The sequence below is a fragment of the Natator depressus genome, chromosome 6, assembly GCF_965152275.1.
Source record: "Natator depressus isolate rNatDep1 chromosome 6, rNatDep2.hap1, whole genome shotgun sequence".
NCBI lineage: Eukaryota > Metazoa > Chordata > Testudines > Cheloniidae > Natator > Natator depressus.
The window spans coordinates 60664625-60670655 of record NC_134239.1 but is presented as its reverse complement, the minus strand read 5'-3'; positions in this window follow the sequence as shown (position 1 = coordinate 60670655).

The following is a 6031-nucleotide window of genomic DNA, read 5'->3' as shown; positions in this document are numbered from 1 at the left end:
GAAAAAAACACCATATTACTGTGACGTGATACATAGACCCCACACAGACAAGGAAGGTGCCAGGGTGGCGGTGATCTCCCAGATCTCTGAGGGAGAGGACAACCCATATCGCATTTAAGTCAAAATCTGTTCCTGCATGAAAGAGCCTACTTTGTCATAGAAAAGCAAACCCTCGCCCTGAAGTGGACCTTGATGCTTTGTGCTACTACCTGCTGGGGAACCCCTTTTTGCTCCTCATGAACCACATGCCCCTCTGATGGCTACACGCAATGAAAGACACAAATGCAAGGATCATGCATTGGTACCTGGCCCTCCAGCCATGCTGATTCCAGGTATTTCATCAAGCCAATAGGGCTAACACTAATGCTGATTTCTTTTCATGGAGTATGAATATTGTCATGGGTAAAGAGGACGTGGTCACCACAAGGAGCGACACCCTGTGTCGTTTTTGAAGGGGAGGGTATTTGATGGGGTGTAAAGACCTCCCACAGAAAAGAAAGGTGCCAAGGAGGCTCTGGCAATAGGGCTAGCCCCACCCCTTGGGCCCTGTCAATCATATATGATTGGGAGGAGGCCTTTAAAAGGGAGGAAACTGCAGTCAGCAGGGCAGGGAGGATCAGGATTGCCCTAAGCAGTAGACTGTAGGAGTGACTCCTGGAGCCGCAGAGGAAACCCCTAACCAACAGAGCTTCACTCTGACCCTGAGGAGAGTACAGCAGACTCCTGGGTAAGACAGACAGGCTGAGCCTGACTCAGAAGCAACTTCCCTAAAACCCACCATGCTGGTGCTGGATCATTGGCAGCACTGTAGACTTGTTGCCCCTCCCCCTTTCCTGGGGCAACAGAGAGTATCTCCGAATGTATTGAGGTCTGTGACTTTCATTTTGACCCCCATCTGGAGAGGCTTAAGAAGGCTCACAAAGCACAAGCCCTCCCTTGTAAGTAGTAAGGCCTGTGATGGGACCACCAAATGTAGATAACTGGTTGTGGTCAGATTCCCCCATCTTCTGATGGAAGAACCACTGTGGACTCTGTTACAATCACCCATGGGTGAACACTTTTCACAAAGTGATCACTCCATATCTGACCTCTCAGTCCTCATCCTCAAAGGAAACCTGCACAACACCTTCAAAAGGTGAACCTGGAACTTAAATTCATAAGTCTGCTGGACACTAAAAAACCATGGCCTTATCAGAGACACTGGTTTTTATGGCTCAGAACAACAATTTCTAACACACCCTACTGCCTGCTAACCCTTAATAGCCAGCTTCTTTTTAAATGATCTCCTGCAGCATGTGTGAACCCCCTTATGGTTACCAATCTGTCCCGCGCCCCTTGTGTTAGCTCGGACACTCTGGGTATCTTCTCCAGCCCTTGGAAAGAGCTCTGTGCAGCTTGAAAGCTTGTCCTTTCCACCAACAGAAGTTGGTCCAATAAAAGATGTTACCTCACCCATGTTGTCTCTCATTTCTGGGACCAACATGACTACAACAACACTGCTAACAAGGTGTTACCAGTGGCACATTAAGGTAAGCCTTCCAACTCAGTCATTGCTTATTGTGTCATCTGCCGTTTAATGTTGCTGTGGGAGGGGAGGAGGAGGACGACTTTCTGGTCATTCTATTTGTCATAGCCATTCTCAGAGAGAGAAGACTATCCTTCCCTCCTCTTATTTTCTTACTATATATGCACAGGGATACATGGCAGCGACCAGGACTGGTACCTGGGGGGTCATCTGGTACCTGCTGGGATGGAGGTGTGGGGATTCCTGATAGCTCCTTATTCAGGCATGCTGACATGCAAGTGCACAGCCTCTGCTGCCACAGATACATGGGAGTCCCTAAACACTGACAAGATGGGTGTATGGGAGCCCAGCCACTTGCCAGAATGGGTGACTATGTGTGGGGTTGGGGGCTGGTGTCTGCAAAACCAGATAAGTGGGAGTTCATCTTTTGGGATGAGCACAAGGGGGAATGGGAAGTGCTCTGGCATCTCTTGGGATGGGTGTACTGGGGTCTACAGTGCCTGCTAGGGTAGGTTTCTTTAATAATTCCATGTGTATGTTTTCTCTCTGAAAGCCCATCTTAGGAGCTTTTACCTCAGTGTTACTACAGGGGGTCCCCTGTATACATTGGGGTTGCGTTCTTGAAAAGGGCGATAGATACCAAAACGACGTATACCGGGGAATTTTTCCCCATAAGAAATAATGGAATAAGGGTGGGGGGATGCGTTCACGACTTCACCACACTCACCAATGACAATGCTCTTTTCACCTAAACAGTGTACAATGACAGGTTATACAGTACACATTTTACACATAAAACATTGAATAAAATAATGTAGAACCCTACTAACCCTGTTCAAACACACAGAACTTTTTAATACAGTAAATACAGGATAAAACAGTGTGAATTACTCTAAACTTAGGTAGGGGTGGCGGCTGGGTTTTCTTGGGCTGGCTTTTCCGTGGCTGGCTTTTTGGTTGCTTTAAGAAGTCTTTAAAAAAGGAGTTTACCAATGTCTGCTCTCCTGCATGAATCTTTGAATGATAGATCTCCTGGTAGCAAGCCACTGCATCATTGAGAGACCTGGAGACTTTGGCAGACCGTTCATGAAAAGGATCACAGTTCTGTATGATTTCCATCATCTCATCCAACACCTCAGAGAAACAGGAGAGATTCTTTGTCATCAGACTCCTGGCTTCCGGCCCTATGTCCTTGCTTTCTTCAGATATCCGTTGTTGGTCCAGCTCAATCAGTTCCTCATTTGTCAGTTGCTCAGTGTGAGACTCCAACAATTCCTGTACATCCTCCTTCTCCACCTCCTCAAAACTGATATCCTTTGCTAACTTGACAATTTCTTGCTCAAGAGCAGGAACAGCATCAAATCCCACAAAGCTGTGGACAGCATCTGGCCATGCATGGCACCAAACGCCGTTCAAACATTGCGAAGCGACCTTTTCCCATGACGCGTCAATGTTTTCCACGCCTTTCAAGATGTTCCAAAAATCCTTTACACTGGGCTTTCCTTCACCTGCCGTGTCCTTAATCAGCATGGAGAATGTCCTCCATAGGTGATGCGTCTGCTGGCCACATTCAAGGCTTAAGTACAGTACTGTACTGTACAATAAGGGAACATGTTCCAATTCACGTCAGTCCCGATCCGTGCAAATGATGGATATGCGGATCAGGACGAACATAAATCAGAACACATTCCCCTATTGATGAGTGACAGATATCCAAAATAACGGATAAGGGAGAGATGTATTCAGGGGGACCCCCTGTAGATGGCCAGGAAGAGTCCAAGCCCTCTGAGCCAAGGTTACATTCAGAAAAGGGGGAGATTTGGGAGCATAGGTGAAAAGAAGGGGCCAAAACCAAGGGAAGGGCTAGCAGTGGTATAGAGAAGTTCCCACTCTACCTGTGGTACTTATGTGGCCCCATCACCATAGTATCTGAGGCTGCGCCTCACAATGTCTAACCTATTTCTCCTCCCAGCTCCTCGGTGAAGTAGAGCAGTGCTGTTATCCCCATTGTACAGATGGGGCACCGATGCACACATAAAGGTATTTAGGAACCTAGTGGGATTTTCAAAAGTGCCTAGAAGGTTAGATGCTTTGTAAACCCCCCTAGATGCATCTTTGGGTGCCTAAAAGATTTTTAACTCTGTCCTTAAGACACTGGCCTGAAGTCATACAGGAAGTCCATGGGGGGAGTAGAACCCAACTAGCTCCCTATCCAGCATACCAGCCTATCTCTCAGCTGCATGCTGCAAAAAGGGAGGACTCTGATAGATGGGAGCAAAACCAAGGTGGCCAGTTCTCTAAGACTCCAGCAAACAGTTCCAGGAGGTTGGGATGGATGTCACGGTTGACAGCATGAAAAGCAGCACAGAGGTTAGGAAGGATGGAGAATGAGAGTCACATGAGAGATCACTTAACTCCCAAGGGATGGCAGATTCTGCCCCATGCTGACTTGTAGAACAACGGCTGCTGTGCAATTTTGCATTTTAACTGAAAACCATTTTGTTTTGTCATTTTTTTTTTTGTTCTGAGTTCAAGAAAAGGAAGGAATCAGAAAGTGTCATAAGTATCAGATCTGTTTATGCTTCAAATTCTTAGGGTTTCAGCTGTATCCATGCCAATTCCAGAACAAAGAACAGAAATTGCATCCACAGAGTCCATAAAGTTGAGGATTATCATCATGATTTGTATAATTCACTGGGCACCATCTGTGTGTTCAGCACTGTTCAGAATATGCCAGAAAATGTAGTCCCTTAGTCACTGTGTATAAAATGTGTAGCCCTGGGTAAGGTGGCTCAGATATTTAAGTATCAAGTGTATAGTTATTAAGCACATGTTAACATCTATGAGTGGAGGTGCTGATGGCAGTAGAAGTTTTACTGGATTAAGGACTAGAAGATTTGACCCTCCAACTTCCTGTCAAGAGGAAGAGCTGCCCAGAGCTTCTGTGTCTATTTATTTTCCTTTCCTGCCTGCAGTGGCCATGATATACCTCAGAAATCTGTTTTTTCTCTCAACTTTAAAATGTGGAATTTTCTTGGTGTTTGGTTTTAAATATTCTCCTGTAAGAATTGCAACTCAGTCGCTGTAGTGTTGTGTTTAGGAGCCTTCTGGAAAGTAACTAGCCTTTAAACAGAGGTAAAAGCAGTGTTGCCAACTCTCATGATTTTGTCATGAGTCTCATGATAATTATTGTTTTCCTTAAAGCGCCAGCTCCTGGAGTCAAGTGGATAGGTGATGATTTCAGCCTTCATTCTTAAAGAAAAACGAAGTTTCTAGCCCTTGTGACTATGGAGAAAGCTTCAAAATATGACCCCCAGTGAACCCTTGTCAAGGTTCCTCCCCCACTCTGAACTCTAGGGTACAGATGTGGGGACCTGCATGAAAAACCTCCTAAGCTTATCTTTACCAGCTTAGGTCAAAACTTCCCCAAGGTACAAAATATTCCACCCTTTTGTCCTTGGATTGGCCGCTACCACCACCAAACAAATACTGGTTACTGGGGAAGAGCTGTTTGGACACGTCTTTCCCCCCAAAATACTTCCCAAAACCTTGCACCCCACTTCCTGGACAAGGTTTGGTAAAAAGCCTCACCAATTTGCCTAGGTGACTACAGACCCAGACCCTTGGATCTTAAGAACGATGAACAATCCTCCCAACACTTGCACCCCCCCTTTCCAGGGAAATGTTGGATAAAAAGCCTCACCAATTTGCATAGGTGACCACAGACCCAAACCCTTGGATCTGAGAACAATGAAAAAGCATTCAGTTTTCTTACAAAAAGACTTTTAATAGAAATAGAAGTAAATAGAAATAAAAAAAAATCCCCCCTGTAAAATCAGGATGGTGAATACCTTACAGGGTAATTAGATTCAAAACATAGAGAACCCCTCTAGGCAAAAACCTTAAGTTACAAAAAAGATACACAGACAGAAATAGTTATTCTATTCAGCACAATTCTTTTCTCAGCCATTTAAAGAAATCATAATCTAACACGTACCTAGCTAGATTACTTACTAAAAGTTCTAAGGCTTCATTCCTGGTCTATCCCCAGCAAAGACAGAATATAGACAGACCCACAGACCCTTTGTTTCTCTCCCTCCTCCCAGCTTTTGAAAGTATCTTGTCTCCTCATTGGTCATTTTGGTCAGGTGCCAGTGAGGTTACCTTTAGCTTCTTAACCCTTTACAGGTGAGAGGAGATTTCCTCTGGCCAGGAGGGATTTTAAAGGGGTTTATCCTTCCCTTTATATTTATGACAACCCTAAAGCTCAAAAAGCAGAAGGCAAATAAAAAGAACCCCAAATCTATTTTTACATAATCTCATGATTTTGAAGCCATTCTCATGATTTTTGGGGAGCCTGATTCATGATTTTTGAACATTTGGGAATGTCAATACAGTGAAAGTGACTTGAAAATGTCAATTTCACTCCTGTTTAAAGTCAGTTTCTAGTTATTATTTGTAGTGGGGTAATATCCCTAGAGCCCCAGGCAGGTGCAGTATAAACTC